The following is an 18368-nucleotide window of genomic DNA, read 5'->3' on the forward strand; positions in this document are numbered from 1 at the left end:
TCGAATAAAGGTCTTATACACCTTTGACTTTCTCAGTGACTTTCTGTAGGTGGATACAGAATGTGGATGTGAACTTGTCAATTTGTTGGTTTCATGATAAAAATGTTGCTTTGGGGAACTGTGTTCGATAGTTATCTTGGCACAACTGATTACCAATTTGCTGTTGGTAGTTTCTTTGCTTTGGAAATTATAAGCAATACTGTTTATTTGGAAGACAACCAACTATGACTCCCAAAATATGTATTCCTCACTGCTCCTAGCTTGGTCACTAGCCTCCTAAGACAGATTATCTTTTTACATCTCCCTGCCCCCATGAGTCCTGGTGGGGCTTCCAGGGAAGGCTGTGGACTGTCTGAGGATGCTGAGCCTCCACCTAGAACACCTTGAAGCCCAAGAGAAGGTAAAAATCCTGATTTCAACCCAGAGACATGGCTTGGACCTCCACCTAACCCTGAGCTGAGGAACAGAGGCACCACCACATCCGCTTTTTCCACAGGTGGGGAAGGCAAACACAAAGAGTTTGCGAGGCACCTGCCCCACCCATAAGGGTGAGGGAAGGTTTCTGAGGGGGTATGTGAGGGTCACTCTGGCTCCTAGCAGAGGTCAGTCCTAGCCAATTCTTTGAAGAAAAAGCTGGCAGAGGTGCACAACCCCTCCCCAGGTACAGTGCTGTCTCCCTAAGTGCCATGCACCTTGCTACCCAGCACCAGTGTTCTTTGCTCTAGCCCTCTTTCTTTCCTCTTCTCCTGTATGAAAGTGTGCACATTAAATGGGCTACCTTTGTTTATTTCACCCTCACTACACAGTTGAACTTTGTCTTAAGTAAAATACAGTTCTATGCAAACTAACAATAAAACTGCAACCTCTGTACTCAATTTTTCCCTAAATGGCACAGTCTCTAGGTATTTACAGAATTCATGGTGGTTTATTCCATAAAGAATGTTTTTACTTTCAATATTTTGTGTGCTTGAAGTAGCAAAATATTTCATGTGATATTTGGAAGCAACAGTAGCTATGCAGTCTTTTTTAAAAAAACCTCTTTTGACAATCTCCATAAGCTTTCTAATATATTTACTTTGAAATTATTTTGGATTCACTACATGTTTCCTACAAGTTAAAGCTGATACAAATCACGTGTTGTATTAAGTACTTGATCTTCTCCCAAAAAATTCAGTTACTTTTTTCTTAATGACCTGTCCAAACAATGAATTAGTTTCTTCATTATCTGTATAACAAATACCAGCCACAACATTTTTTTTCTTTTGAAGTGCTTCCTTAAAAAAAGCTTACATCTCACTCAGAGGAAACTTTTTAAACTAGTAAACATCTGCATGTATCTAGGGAGTTTTTAAAGATTGTATTATTATCACTATTGTAAATTTAGTAATATGCAGAACCAGAAACCTCACTAAAACTCTGAAATTAAGGAAATATTAAAACCAGCACATTCAGCTACATGTAATTTTTCATAATTCCCTGAAATACATTATTTTAAAAAGTGTTTAAAATTATGACCATGGCTGCTAAAGAATGTTAGTGAATGCCCATATCAAAAGTTTCATTCTTCTGATCAGAATTTTAGTTACACAGGAAAATAGTGAATGTGAATTCTCTGATTATTTTCAGTCTTCCAAAGTGGGAAGACTCCATAATAGCACAATGTATGTTTTAAATATTACCTGTTGTCTGAGTATTAAATAAATGTGCCACAGCATCAGTCTCATAATGCCATAAGATGTCTGTTGACAAAGGAATATTTTGTGATGTATTGTGATGATGATGCAAATGAGAAATAGGAGTTAACGAGGTATGGATGTTATCCCAGAACAAAATAGGATGCTAAAGGGCAACAGATTTTGGAACAGCTATCCTGTGACACACAGTAGTGAAACGACAGTGGGTTTTTTTCTGGTTTAGGTCAAGACAGTTTCAAAAGTTTCCTACTGTATTGTCAGAATATATTCTGACACTTCCCTCTTGATGGACTTTGTATGTGGGTAATCCCTGATCATGCCAAAATGTTCTGAGACCTGCATTATCTTCCACATGGGAAGGGACAGTGAAAAAATTGTCTCTCAAATTTTAAAAGGGCGCAGTTAAAGGTATATAAAATAACAAGAGTTAGAAAAAATTTAAATCTAGTGCTCCTGTTTGGTCATTCACAACATGAGCATTAAAGAACAATTCACAGGCAAGAAAGGCAAGAAGTTTGAACTGCTAGAAGACTTTGCATTGTTCTTATAAATAAAATACAGAAATTATATTTTGAAAATACAGCCCTAATAGAGATAATCTTACCATTGAACTGTGAGACAGAGCAGTTAGTGTGCTCAGAGCTGGTCACACCACTTAAAAGCAAAATATATGGGTTGGGTAAGTTATGAGTCAGACATTATTTGTTGAGCTGCTTGGATGGTGGAAAAGGGCTTTGGCAACAATGTCTTTGAAGAAAGCCACTTGATCATTATGGATAAACGTGCTGGAGGGAGGGGCTGTTCCACCAGTAGGTAGAACTGGGGAGAAGGGGATGTGTGAGGCTCACCTCAACAGCCCCTCATCAACTGGGGCAGTCTGGGATGGGAAACAGGCTAAAGGACAGCATATCCCACTAGTTGCTGTGTCTGTATGCCTCCACCAGCTTGTAACTTGGCAGGATATGCCCAAACTGCATCAAGGGGCAACACAAGCATTCATGGTCCCAGAAACCCTCACCAAACATGGCACTGAGACTGCCCAAAGAGGCCAGTCTGGCTCATGACGTAGGTTGTAGGCTGTTAGAAAGTTTCTCTAAGAAATTACAGATCATTGAGGTAGAAAGAGGGAACAGTTCTGCCTGCAGCAGCTTGTTCTGACTTCATAAGTCTTCAGATCCTCTTTCTTCCCACTCAGCAATCAGAATTGAAGAGGTGTGTCTGCATACCCCTAACAGGCTGTATTGTGATGGAATTTCCCAGAAGGTGTATTTTGCAACATTTATGACTTTACTTTTTCCATGGGAGGAGCTCAGGGAGTCCAGAATTTGGAGTCCCAGAAAATTTGAAGGTCAAGCCACTCCAGGCAGACAAGAAGGAAGGTAGGCAGGAGGTGCTACCTAGTCCCCATTCAGGAGGAAATTATGTTGTGCCTCTTTTCACCTCCCTTCAGTTTAGGGGGGATAAAACTGTTGAATGATACCTTAGACTTGTCAAAAAAACCCCAAAACAAAACAAAACAAAAAAAATGGACAGAACAAACTTATTTATAAATGACTAGAATAAAAGATATTTCTGAACTAATATAAAAGCTATAATAGTAGCCAAATACATACTTTTTACCAATTTATTTGCAAACCACAATGAAGTGTATCACGTCTGTTTTAAAGGTTATATTTTTTCAATATAATAGTTCTTATTCATTTTTATGCTGAAAAGATATATTATGAATGGAACAAAGGACTACTACCATTATATTTTAACAGCACTAAGTGTAATTCACCTCTGACTTATTTTAAGAAGTTTCTGCCTTTCTATTTCCTTACAGGTGTTATTCATTGTAAGGAATTACACCTAATTTTAGGGAATAACTGTGTATTTAACCACAACATACAGAAATTTTTTGTGAAATTCTTCCTTTGTTTACAGTGGCATAACTCCTACTAACCTCAGTTAACGTGAAAAAAATCAAGACTTATTTTAGAACTCATATCTGGATTTAGCATCTAAGTTTAGTTTGGTGAAAATCCTAACTTTTTTTTATTTTAAGAATTTATTTTGAACCTACTGCTTTTGATTGGAGCAATGAGTTTAAACACCTTTCAAAACTGTGAACCAGTGTGATATGCTTTAAGTCATACAGTTAGAATTAACCCTGAGGGTGGCCCTGGGTCATTTCCCCATTTTGGTCTCTCCCCACCTGAGCTCTCAAACTTTCTGCCTAAAGTTTAAATACTAATTGGTGACTATGCAGGTATTTTCATGCTAATGAGGTATAACAACAAAGTAAATGGCTTTTTTTTGCGAGACACTACTGGCTCACCTGGTATTCAAAAAAGAAATAAAGTCTGAAAGTAACAAGATAGAGATATATACATATAAAATAGGATAACAGAAAGTGCACCTTCTCTCCCCCTTCCTCAACAGATAAAAGGCTGCTCCATATATGAACACAAAAGCTGAGAGCATCCTAACTACAGCATTTGTGGAAAGCAAATTACAATCTGTTTAATTTTATCCCTGATAACAAATACCATTTTAATGTTGAAACTGCTAGCACTTCCTTTTTTATCATATTATTCTTTACCTCATGAAACACTCTCACCCCCTTCTCCAATCTCTGTAGGAAGGATTATCACCTGCATTTACAGGTAGAGAAATTGTGACAGAAGCCATGCCAGAGCAGGGCAGGAAAATGCTAGGAAAGTGTCCTAGCTGGGCAGCCCCTTTCCTTCTTCTCACCCCAGAGCACATGGCCTCCTTTATACACAATTAGTTGTGTCTTCCTTAGAGATGGGCTGTAATCATAAAAAGGTGGCTGAAAAAGCCAAGTTTGCATTCTATAAATGGTTTCTTGACCTTTATCACAACTCACAGTTCTTGTGGGTGTGGTAAAACTCCTTTAATCATTTGGCCTTTGTTTCTGTTGCTAAACAAAATTGATCCAGGGAGTGTGTTTGAGCATCTGTGCTGTCTAACTTTGAGTACATTGCCTGGTTGTTTTGACCTGCGCTGAGTGGTGCTCTCTAAGGCAAGACCTAGTCCTGGCACAGGGAAAGCAGGGAGCAGAAATCACTTTCAATATGGAATAGAGATAGTACTGGAACAAATTCAGATGCCTCTTGCCAAGACAGACCTTTGAGGTTCAGTAGACTTTGCACTCTCCAACATGTGTGTCCTCATAAAACATTGCATCAGACTCACATGATGAAAATACCATTCTGGTCGGCTTGCACTTTATTTAAGGAATACTGGACTGAAAAAAACACACTAAAATTGTACCTATGTCTTCAGGTCACCATTGCACGGTGTAAAGGATGAAGGTTAGGGTGGTAGAAAGGACCAAGGCTACTGTAGATGTAGTCAGACCAGCCTCCAGGCCAGGAATACTCCCTGGACTTGATTTATTTAGCAGTCTTTACTAGCACTAGAATCCAGAACAAATAAATTTTTCCTACTCTAAAGTTTTACTTTTAATTTACTGTTTGCTAATCCTTATCTGGTTTTTTTTAGACTTTTAAAATCCCTCTGCATCATTCCAGCAGACCTTTGTAGAAATCCGGGGGGAAATGAACCAGAGTTAATGTAAAACAACAATTAATTTCTCTTTCTTTTCAACCATGCAATATAATTTTTGTCAGTTTATTTATTAAATTATTACAATACTTTATTCAATATTAAATAGTTAATATTTTTCAAATATTGAAGTAATAACAGTCAATGTCTTCTGAGCTGGGATGATAAAATATTCAAAGTATTTTTAAATTTTTCTCTCTTTTTTTTCTGGTATTGCCAAAGTGTCTTTAAGATCTCAGTTCAAAAATATATTCACACTTCAGGAAAGCCTATAACAATTTCACTCTGTTAACATGTAATTTAGGAATATCAATCTTTTTTCATCATTCAGGTAAAGTAAAGCTGTCATGCCATTGATTTATAGGTTCCAATGAATGCATGTCATCTTACAGAAAACTAGGAGTGTTGCAGATCTGAGGTTTCCTCCTATTACTCAGAATGCATCTTGAGAAAAGCTGTTTCTGTGCTTATGGAATAGCTGCTGTTTCCAAGATCAGAGATGTTCATCTTCACCTTCTACCAAAAAGCAGAATTGCATCCAGCATGTAAATCTACCAGCATCTTAGTCTGGTAGTATATTCATAAATACTGAAAAGCACATGCACAGGCTTGGTACTTATTGGAACCAATGAGTTACTCATGTGCATCTGAGGGTAATTGAGATGCTTTTCTGCAAGTTTGTTATTGGGGATTAAACTGTGTCTTCCACTCCACTGCTATATCAGAAATACAGGTTTGAATATTCCATCTTTTCATGCCCCCAATATGTGGTTAATGAAGCTTTAGAGTGAGCTGCAGATAAATGCTGAGGACCTCATAGACCTAGACCCAAAGAAATGCTAAAAGCTGCCTGAACCAGCTGATTCGGGTTATACTTTGAGGTTTGGCATTCTCATAAAGGATGTTTCATGAAAAGAAAGAAACTGGAAAGAAATTGGAGATGTTTGGGAAGCCTAAAATATACTTAATTCTACTGCAACAATTTATAAGGAAGTAAGTGAAAGTCTGGTTCATACCACCAAAGATTCCAATTCCCCAGAATTCAGTCTTTAAATTCATTTGAAATCATGGGAAGTCAGTTACATTTGAGACAAACCTGACTGAGCTGAATCTGTGCATAAATCTCATTTGGTTTTATTACTTCTAGTTGTTTGAGTTTGAAGGATTTTTTTAAATTTCTTTTGTCATTTCTATTAATTACTGTTTAAAAAAAACCCAAACAAACCCCACACATCAGTTCAAAAAAGCACAACAGAAGATCTTTTTACTCTAAATTGATTCCATGCTGATGTCCTTGATATAGCGGAACATGTTTAAGTCAAGATTGCTAAATTACATTAAGGATTGAAATAACTCTGTAATTCTACAACACAGTTTAACAACTGTGAAATATATGAATCAAAAAGATTTTATTTTTCTGTCAGAAAATGTGCAGGACAATTAATTTCTTTCATGGACAGAGAGCAATTTTGTAATGAGAAGTGAAATGGCAAACTATTTCTCATTTTGTTTTTTTTTTCTTTTAAATATGAACATTAAAGAAGAGCAGGTAGAAAACATCTTCTACATGTTCCAAAAAATCTTACCACGTCATCTGGCACAGTAGGTGTGTTCTTTGTTGATGGACTTTTTGAATGGGTCAATACCAAATATTATAAAGGTGGCACGTTGAAAAAAGAAAAGAAAGAGTGTTAAGGCTCTTTACAATCTGTAATTCAGAAGTTCTTTCCTTTGTAGCTTTATTTCAAGACAAACATAAATATTTTTATAACAGTGCAATTACTCACTGCGCAGTCTTACACTCTCTATTTCTACCGCAAGTTATTATATTTCCTACAAAAATTGTGGAGTGAAATCCTAGGGTTGGTGTTTTGCAGGAAAGCACTTCGGTTGATCATAGTGTTGCCTTCTGGCCATGTTATCAAAGGCTTGAAAAGTTTCAGCTCGACAAACACAACCTAGGACATTTCTCTAAGATGGCCTTTTTGTAAATGGCAAATTTATTTACATGTAGGGAAGGTGCTAGGTTAGATTGGGGGCCATTTTCTGATTTCAGCGTTTTCGTCTGCTATGATAGACTTCTACATTAAGCCCAGATGTTATGTAGTAGATTTAATACAAATAAAATAAATGTTTCAACTTGCCCAGTATTGGATTCCCTTAGCTCTGTGCAGATGCCTTGGCATAAGGAGCAAAACCCATTTTGTGAAACGTGGTCAAAATGAATGGGATTTTCAGAGGGTAAAATTATGTTTAGCTTTATTCTAGTGAGTCTGAAGCCATCAGACTCCCATCAGCTTCAGTGGAAGCAGAATAATTAGGTCAACAGAGAGGGTTTCTGAGGGACTAACCTTAAGGCAGTAGCTGTATTCTGTAACAGGCCTAACCTTTCTACCTTTGGTGAGAACTGGCAGTTGCCTCTCAGCTGCTTATTTTGTGGGATGTTCTGTGGTACTTCAAAACAGAAAGTGCTATACCAAGTCCATTGCTTTGCTTATGTTGTTTTTTAAAAAGAACCTGTGGAATAATGTGAACAAAGCTTTTCCTGAAACCATTGCCCAATTATATGGTTTGTTATACTCCATGCCCTCATTCATCTTGGTGCCTGCATCGTCCTGTTGTTGTGTGTCTGGACCCCTTGAAAGTGTTTGAAAACAGTAAAAAAAGCAATATTTGTTTGTGTTGCCTTCAAACATAACCCCAGTCAATGGAGGGGATAGGTGAGCACCAAGGCGAGCTGCTTGATTGATATGTATATTCAGTTTCCTATGAAGGAGTGTGGGTTATTAAGCCTGTGCTGGAATTCAAACATCATGAGGTTCTAGTGCGAACATCACTCCTGAATAGCAGGAGTGCTATACCCCCATTTAAGAGAATTCTTCATTCCCAGAAAGCAAAGCAAAAGTACATATACTACCTTCCATCCTCATCAATAAAGTTCTCAAAATTAGGGCTACATCTGAATAAAACTATTCCTCAGTGTTTGTGTTAGGTTCACTCCACACAAGTAGGGCAGCTCCTTTCACTCCCTCAGTAGAGGTTAGCGTTTTGAAAGCCGAAGGCTATTAGGAGTTCTGGTTATATGCAACTGGTTTGTGTGATGTCTACTTGTACAGTACATGGCTACAGAGTGAGCCAACTGCACCTTGCCCAGAATGTTTTCCAAGCGCACATTATGGAGGCCAAAGCAGTTTTGCGTTAAAAAGAGAAAGCTAATCTACTTTATAGAGCCCATTATACACCATAATTTAAAGCTGCTCTCAATTCAGATTCTAACAATTTGAAAACTTGACAAATGTTGTGTAGAAACCATCTGAGGGGCTGAAATGCGTCAAGGTCTAGAGTCACAACTTGGAAAACTTGTTACCCTTTTTTTACAATTCTAATATATTTGAATGTCTCTGAAGGGGACTATTTTAAATTTCTTTTTCTTGCTACTCAAGCTTTCCTTGAAACTTATGAGTCAGAAGAGTAATTCTGAAGAGTCTGGAAATGTAATCATAAGATCTGGAAGAATAGCCACATAAAACATGTTGCTAGCTTAAATGAGACATGAGACAGAAATTTTCAATGTGCCAGTTTGATAAAAATGTTGAAATAATGAATGGAAACTATTACTGGTTTTTAAACAATAACTATTTTTAATTTTTATTAGAGCCTATGTCTCTCTAGTTGCAGCTACCAACGAGGATGCATTGAAGGTCTACCAGGTCCAAGGCTGCGCAGGTGCTATATGCATCCTATGTGGTAGTCTGTAGTCTAACTTTAGCATTTAAGACATCTGCTTTAAGACAGCTGCTGACTGTCTAAATATTCATGGCATATATCTTAGTCAGTACTCTAGTGATATTTACCTGTTTCCTGTTTAAGGTACTAACCTTATCATTGTTAGGGTTATGCTTGTTTTAATTTCAGCTCTCAAATAATAAAGACTCAGGCTACTTGAATTAATACAAACTGTCTTGGGTAAAGTTTAAATAAAAACCTGACTTTTTTTCCTACCATCACACAGTCTTTATTTGTTTATTTACTTTTACATAGACCCCTATTTTGTTTAAGTTAATACAAAATCAAATTGTTGCAGGGCAGACAACTTGCTGCCCCATTCTTGTGCTGCAGAACTCCCTGCAGTGGCACATGCAAGCTCGGGTTTTCCATTTTAACAGCAGCTGGGCCGACAACTACATTGTATGGTGTGAACTTCGCTCTGGCTGACTACACCTGAACAGGGCAGAGGCTCTTTTCTTCTGCCTCTTCCCTTCTCCACAGCAAATCTGTGCTTGTTAGTTGTTGATATAAGCGGTCGCATGCTGTGCCATAATGTCCCACGTGTAAAAAAGCATTGGAAATGCCACCAGAGCATAGTTCTCTCCTGTTGCTGTTAATAATGCTACTCATCTATTTATCAGCGTTGCAGATAGCTATTCAAAGCGCAAAATCAGAGGAGAAGAGGGCATTTTGCTATTGTTTAAGTTTGTCTGGGTTCATATGGTTCCAGTGGTCTTTGCAACATCATTCAGGAACTGAGACTGGGACACTACGTATGGTACTGTACCCACCTTGGAGACGTGGGCTCCACCTTCTGGGAGCTCAACTTGGGCATCCACCACCGAAGTACTGTGAGATGCACTTGGCATTAGACACCTCCAATTCCCAGCAAAGCACTTCAGCATGTGGTGAGGTACTTGGGTGAACAGGGAAGGAATATGAAGATTTTAGATGGGGTTATGGACTTTTTTGAAAAGTTGTTGTTTTCTATATACTTTGTCTGTTCAGTTGGAGCCTGAGAGACTTTTAGAGCTGCTGAGCACTCCTTGCAGAAAAATTCAATAAGAGCAGCAAACACAGAATGCTTTAAAAATCAGACCTTTTCAAGAAAACAGAAAAAAAGAGTTGGTATTTATGGAAGCTTCTGTCTTTAATGTATAAAACAGAAACAGAAACTGGGAATAAGAAATCTAGCAAACTCCACTCCTGGCGTAACAACATAGTATCTCTCATTTCAATCAGGCACAAAAAAGCACGAGAGGATACAAATTTCCTTAAAGCTGACCTAGGAGAGCAAGTGACTTATCACCATATTCAGGGAAAGTGAATTTGAAGGAGCTTCCATGAGCTGAGTCATCCTTTGGACTTAGGGCCTGCTGAGCTCAGGGAAAGTCTTACTGACTCTCACCAGGTCAAATTCTCCTCCTAGTAATGTTAATGGGAGTTTTGCCTTGATGTAACTGGAAGTAGGTTCAGACACAGACTTATCACCTATAGGAGAAATCCCCCCTGCACATATACATCATACTATAAATACAATATAAATATTAGTGAGTGGTTTAATTTCAGTATATGTTTCCCAGCTCTCAAACAACAGTCTCATAATAAAAAATCTTAATAAGAGACATATGTTTTTGTAAATATATAAATAACATGCTTAAGTTATTCTTCAGTTGTGTTGTAAGATTTGTCCTTTCTAGCACCCTGACTTTCCAGGAATGTTTCTCAATTAATTGAAAAGAAGGGTGGGGTACAGTCCCAAAAACCTTTTGTCCCCCATATCCCAGTGTTTTCCAGCATTTTAGTGGCAATCATGGGCCCCAGATGTTGAGCTGTACTGGGTATATTTCCCCAACAAGAACATCTGGCTGCCTGACAGAGCCTGGCAGAGACTTAACTGACAGCTGTTAAGTCCCTTGGAGTTGCTTCATGCTCCAGTAGCAGCATGGCTTTCCTGTCTGGCTGAATGACCATGCTCACATGGATGCTGCATACCTTTGATCCTCATAGTTTAGCTCTTGGTCATTTTCTGGTTGGCTGTAGAACCGCAGATCTCTTATTGGGAATCTTGGGCAGCAATTATAATGCAAGAAACACGCCAGTAACTACATATATGCTGGAGTGTCTCCTCTGTTAGAGACCCATGCATCAGCCCTACTGATGGTGTCTTTAAACACTGCCAAATTCCTTTCCTAACATCCAGATTGTCTAGACAGAGAGGCACAACTCCTTAACCCAGCCCTGGGTAGCCACAGAGGCAGGGTCTCTTTGTTGGGATGATGGGAAGCAAAGGTCAGTCTGAAACAGGACTTGTCTCAGAACACAGCTAGGAGCACTGACAGCAGCACAGGAAGGGAGGGAAGCAAGGCAGCAGCTTTTTTTGAAAATATACACGCACACGTGTATGTATCTTTATATTTGTGTATGCATGCATTGCTATCATCTAACTGTGCACTTCTCTGGCCTCCTGAAAGCTTCGGGTCAGCTGAGCTGTTGCCTTGAGCAAAAAAGAAAGTGGAACTGGCTGAAATTTTCCACTTCAGACCTCAACTGGATTTTTTTATCTTTGAAAGTTTCAGAGGTGTGTTTTGTCACACAGCAACTTCTCTTTCCTCACCATCTCCTTTTTGCAACAAGCTGTAACAAGAGGGGAATAGTACAGGGAACAGGAGCAGTTCTGGATGTAGAAGAAAGAGTTAACATAGCTGAGATCTGAGAGGGAAGGTGTAAGGGAGTTGGAAGCACAGCAACGTGGATAAGAGCCAACGGAGTTCTCCAGTAGAAGAAAAATCTCATAATTTTTGCCAGTAACGACTGACGTGTCTTGTACTGTGTTTGAGAATAGAGGCACATACCAGGCAGCAGATAGGACGTGCTCTACCCTCGCAGTACTGCTGTGACCAAGCAGTTAAAATAAGAAAAACAAACTTTCTTCTTCAACTGTTCAGCTGCCTCTGAACCCTGTTACAAACCCTGTGCACAGCAGCCTTGTTGAAATCTTACTCTGACACAAGTTTCTACTCTGGCTCCAGTCCTTCAAAATACAAAGTCTGCTTAATTTTATTTGAAAAGTTCCTCAATTTTGAGCAATTTCTTATGCAAACGATTCCCAATAAAATCTTGAAACTTCCCATGAAACATATCCTTCTAAAAGTATTCTGGTCATGTCCCTTGCCTTTGATGGAAATAGGCTATGTCTGTATAAAAAATAGCAGTCTGATTGGGAACATATTTGAGTCGACCCACTTTCTGGTATTAATCGGCACAACTCCATTGAACTGGCTTAGCCTCTTCTAGGAAAATACAACCTAGAACTTGGTTCCTCAACATTGCTACTAGAATCAAAGATTTATAGCAATGCTCCAAGGATATTAGAGAAGTTGAGTAGTGTTTCAAAGTCTTGCCTGCTAGAACGTGAGATGCCCACATTTTCTGCAGGAGTCAAGAAACATGGAGGAGTCAAGAACCTTCTTCTGGAAATTTGGAAGAAGTTATTCACTGCCTTTACTTCAATACATGTGTAGCACATAAACATCCACACACATACATATATGCCACATGGTGAATGGCTGTTGGAAAAAGTCTGAATTTGCAAATATTACAGTGACCTGAATGTAACTTTTACGAGTGATGTCGACCCACTCTTTAATCTACTTAGTGTTGTTAGCTTCATATTTATGCCCAGTCTTGGCAGGTCAGTGCCTGATTCATCTAACCCTATCTTTACTTTGGCAATTGCTACGTTGATAGGATTATGGCTATGAATTTTTTCCAATCTTCTGTGTGTTGAGAAATTCTGGATATGGCATGGTGTGACTTAAGCTTAGATCACAACCGTCGATCCTGGGGAAGAGGCAGAAACCTTTCTAAAGTACAGCCATTTTATGAGCACTTACAAAGACAGAACTTAATAGTCTGGAGGTCACCTTTTGTTGTCTCCAACAGTGAAGTAAATAGCTCTACAACAACTACATGACTGGTTTTCTAGTTGAGACAGAATAAAGCTATAACTGCATTTTAGATAGATATGATATTACTTCATCCTGTACAAACAAGCTGTATAGTGGAGCAATGTTCTATTCAGAATAAGTAGTCATTATAACTGAGAACAGGAAAAAAAGTTAAATGTGGAAAAGTTCATTGTATTGCAAATGTCTTATAATATTTACAGTGCTGTTGTATTTTAAAAGAAGAACAGTTTGTATCACAGCAGGAGGGAATATATAAATGTTCTAAATTATGGTAAAATGAGCAGGTGAATTGTTTTTTCCAAATGCAAGCAATTCTAGAGCTGGTTAGAAAATCAGAAAAAAAAATATTTTTTGGTTGCACTTGATCTATTTTTTCAATTTGCTTGATTATAATAGGCATTATTTGTATCATTTTCTTACTTCTTCTCATAAAAAATTGTCAGGAAAGGAATCCCTCCTCAAAAACAATTATTTATTTAAGCAAAAAAGTATATGTGGGAGTATGTTTAATAGCTTATATTTTTTTTCCATGAAAAATAAAAAGAGCTTAATATTAATTAAAATAGTCTGATTATTAAGATGCACTAATTATTATGACAGACACTGGCCCTGGTTCAGGAAAGTGTTTAAATACATTCTGGTTTATTTTTTTCAGTCTCAGGGACTTTCCTAGGTTCTAGTGTACATGCATAAGCATTCTTCCCAATTTTAGGTCCTCTCCTTGAATTAATGTTGGCAAGCTCTTGTCTCCATATGCAAAGAAACCCAAGGTTTTAATGCGGTTTCAGTTACCATACACAATTCCTTATTCTGATTCTGCAACTCCTCACTCATGGAATAAAAGACCGAGATATTTTCCTATTATGCAAAGTTGCACGTTTAACTCACTGTTGTTTTAACCCCCCTGGAAGCTTGAGACTGAAGTCTGTTTCCTTGCTGCTGCAGAAGCTTTTCTTTTCTATTGTGTGTGTGTCCTGGGTTGTTATTGTAGGGTTGTGATCTTGGGGTGTTTGGCTAGCTGTGTTTCTTTTCTAGTTTTAGTTCAGTAAAGCATTTGATCTGAAACAAAGTGAGCTATATGTGAACTGAATTTTAAAAAAGTGCAAATTTGGCACCTGGTACCACTATATCCATAATTTCTGGATAACTTTTTTGACCCACTATATCCATAGTTTCTGGATAAATTTTTGGAAATAGAGTCACATTCCCCATACAATCAATTTGCTGGCTGGTGGGATTGTTTTGCCCAAAGGAGCAGCCTGAAATACCTCTCCCGCGGGAGTATGGAGATTAAAAAGTAAACCTCGCCGTGCTCTCCGTATCAGGTTGCAGTCACGCTGAGCACAAACTGGATACACTCAACTCCTTAAATGCTGCATAAACACGGAGGGAATAAAAAGGACGCGTCAATGCTCCGTGCGCGTAACAGCCTGAGAGATAACCTGTCGGAAACGTTTACCAGATTTTCAGGTCTGACGGATGGTTTATCCCAGCCATTCCCGAGCGGGGCAGCCGCACGGCGCCCCTCACCCTCACCTACAATTTGGGGAGGTCTCGGCTGACCCCTGGTGGCTGCCGGGCCGCCCCCCGCCCCTCCTGCCCTCCACTCACTCCCTGCGTCTGCTCTGGGGATCGATTTCCACTTTCCCTCTCCATCCTCTGAAGCAAAATATTAGATCTCAGGCTCCCCTTTCACGAAAGCCGACTTAGAATCCTTGCGCAGCTTTTAGTTGTCTTGATGGATTTTTTTTAATTTTTTTTTTGGGAAGGGACGGTGTTATATTTTACAAGAAGTTTCTACATATGCAAAGAAAAAATATTTACAGTTTAAAAGAAACTAGTGTCTCCAAACTGCTGCAGAGAAGGTAGCAACATAATGACATGTCCGCTCTTAAGAATTCCTTTTCCCTAAACTCTATCATCACCTTCTTTCAGGTTTTCTGTGAAAAACGAGAGCAAATATGCATATTTTTTTGCCTTTCAGCACACCTAACCTTTTTGACTATCCAAAACAAAAGCTTTTCGGATTTCCAACAGGTATTGAGTTTATTTTTGTAAGAACACAAAAGAAACTCTGTCACTGTAAATTTTTCAAAAGAAACTGATTTTTGAGAAGTTGAAATCACTGCAAGTTCCTTGAATCAGACAGACACTTAGTGCCCAGAAAAAGGAGGAGGCAGAGCAGCAGTTTAAAGGAAGGAAGAAGAAATAAGAAAAGAAGAGCGGAAATGTTGAAAGAAGTGAGATTATTAAAACACCTTGATACCAAGAGTTATACTACAGATGTATTCTTAGCAATCCTAAAGAAAGGATCTTATTCTGTCTTTTTGGAGGGTGAATGAGGGGAGTTTGGAGGGGTTTTTTCTCATGAGTAAGTCAGGAATGAATGGCATTACTCTGGGTGTTATATAGAGTTGATATTATACAAGTGCTTCCAGATCCAGTCATGCTTTGATACATGGGAGTTGAACACATCTTATGTATGTATAACACTTGGTTTTAGTCTCACATACACTAACTTCAGTTAGTGCCATCTGACTTACATGATGTATGTATAAATGAAAGAAAAATTAATTAGGTTTTCGTTTGGTTTTGATTTTAATATAGAAAATCTGTAGAACTAAACTGAAGCCAGTGGAATAATGGTGGACTTGCATTTATGTGTCCTGCAAAAAGCATCTCCCCATTTATTTATTTTTTTTAATTTCCATTCAGGATTGTGAAGATACATACAGTACATGTAAGGAAGCCTTTCTCATTCGAATTAGCAGCACCAATTTGTTATGTCGCAGTCTCCTTCTGCTTTTTAAGGGACTTGGTAAAAAGGAAATCCCACAATCTTGTCACAAATATAAATATAAGTAATATTCCTACTGGATTCATGATCAAAGACCAGTGCAGTTGTATTCTCACAGTCTCATTTCTCCTTTCAATGTATTCCAAGCTCTTTTCCTTTTTTTTTTTCCCATCTGAAAGTGTTGTATATTTTTCATGAGACCTTTCTGACCAATTCCCACTAAATCAGAAGGGTGAACATATCTGGCTATGTTACAGCCTTCTCCTAGTGGGCCATTTGCAAATTTTTTGCATTTTTCATATGAAACTTCCAGCTATGTTAAAACTGCAGTGCCAAAGTTACCCAATATCCATGCTGTTTCCACATTGCTACAGTTGCTTGTCTGACAGAGAAGCCATTACAGCAAAGCAGCAATGGGCTGAAGAGTGATCCAGAGCCATGCTTTCCCAGCCCATGTAAGCCCAAATCAGGTTTCCACCCCTTTACTGATGCCCCTGGAAAGCTTAAAGCATATGGTATATGTTCCTGTTCTTGCGTGCTCTCCCATTCCCTGGCCAAGATGCTCTTTGTCTATACTCTGCAAGTACCAATGTCAGGTACAGCGGGATAGTAGACTCTAGAGTGAGACTACCAGCCTTTGAAAGAAGGAGAATCTGGATTGTGTATATATACCCACAGAGCTCTAAAACTGTCCAAAAAAAAGCAGTCAAAGCACAAAGCAGAGTTAGGGGTTTTGATGCAGTTGTTTTGCCTTTTCAGTCATTCTTTGTGCCATCTCACCAGCTGTCTTCATACCATGTGCCTCTGCAGTAATGAAGTCAACCTGAAGTGTTACCTAGATGTAATCCAGAATTCGGCACGAAACTGTTTAAATTACTAAATTAGGAAAGCCTTTATATTGGCTGTTATACTATTATTTATTTTTTTTTACTATTTGCTTAAGAGATGGAGGCAGAGTTTCTGTCCCTGCAAGTTGTGGATCTTCATTGTCTTCTTGTGGTATAATTCGCGCTGAATAAGGATGAAACTGAGACCCTTTGGGTTTACCTCTGCCAGGTCTCCAAGATGGTGAGTTTAAGCTTGGTCCCTGTAAACTGAGTAGGCTCTTATTTCAGACATCACTTGTGGAACACCGCACTCACATTGCAGAGATATAAAGAATATCTTTGGGCACTAAAAATTCTAGTTTTATGGCCTCTTCCTGTCTTTTGAATTTTGAAGAATTATAATCTTGATTTGTGTTGCTATGAATTGATTTTTCTTTATAAGGTGAGCTAAAATCTACAAGTACTGCCTGTCATTAGGCTGTAGACTGAATGATACAGCTGTAAATACCCTGCCATTTCACACCTTAAACAAGTTCAAAGCTGCATTAGCAGTATAGTTGAGTGGTAGATGATGTGGCTGCACACAAGATGACCTTCAGATCCTTGTTAGATTTTACCAGAAATCAGATCTGATGAAGCTATGGAGTGACGAACAGAACAAAAGATGACACAGTTCTCTCTGCTCTTTGTTTTAACCAAGTCTTCAAATAGCTCAACTGTTTTTTCTTCTTTGCTCTTGTAAGCAGCAAAAGTGTTTTGGATCTTTTAAAAAAAATCTAATTCAGCCATTATTAGGTGAGAATCCATGTGGTAGAGTATGAAGAAGGTCAGCCTTGGCTGACTGATTACCTCCTGGCCTTAAATTTGTGTGCTGCTAGTGATCCCTGATGGTGTGTTAATGAATAAAGTTAATAGAATTTTTAATAAAAGATACAACCAGTGGATCCAAATCCACCACTATTTTAAAATATGAAATAGATACTTACCTTATAAAGCTAGAAAGTGTTTCCTTGGTAGCCATGGCAATTTACAGGTGTTAAATTAGCCACTGCTGCCTAGTTTCCTGATGCAACAGAATTATTTTGAGACTTACTATGAAAAAATTAATAAAACCCTGCACTGTAAAGAGAATAAAGTTCAAATAAGAATAGAGAGTGCAAAGTTATGTCTGTATTCCTATGAAATTTCATAAAATGATATTTTACACTGCGTAATACAACCTGCTGCTTCAAGTGAAATGAGGAACCTTAGTTGGATGTTTTCATTAAATGCAAAGTATTTGTAGATACTGGTGGCAATTAGGTGTTTCAAATGCAGTCATCAGTTTGGAACTGAACATATAAAATGGCATTTTAATAAAAAATACAGTCACCTTGGTACCTGAATCTACCCTTATTGTATTGTATGGCAGACACTCTATGCATTAGACTGCAGTCACAGGTTAACAAGAAGGGAAATTTCAAGGCATAGAATTAGGGAAACAGGGAAGTTTTTCCATTATTGAATGAATGCAATAAAGACAGAGCAAAATTTACAAGGAAAAATTTAATAAAATATTGACTATAAAGGCTACAACATTCTATGTCTGCTCCACAGCTTATATCCAAAACTGCGTGTTCAAAAGTCCATGCAAATTGGACTTAATTTACTTTGCTTCTTTTTCCTTCTTCAGGAATATGAAGTGAGCACAATAATTTTCCTTTATTTTATCTATAAATGGTTTCCTGTATAGGAGCTT

The sequence above is a fragment of the Manacus vitellinus genome, unplaced genomic scaffold (assembly GCF_001715985.3).
Source record: "Manacus vitellinus isolate BGI_N305 unplaced genomic scaffold, ASM171598v3 scaffold_33_pilon, whole genome shotgun sequence".
Classification (NCBI taxonomy): Eukaryota; Metazoa; Chordata; class Aves; order Passeriformes; family Pipridae; genus Manacus; species Manacus vitellinus.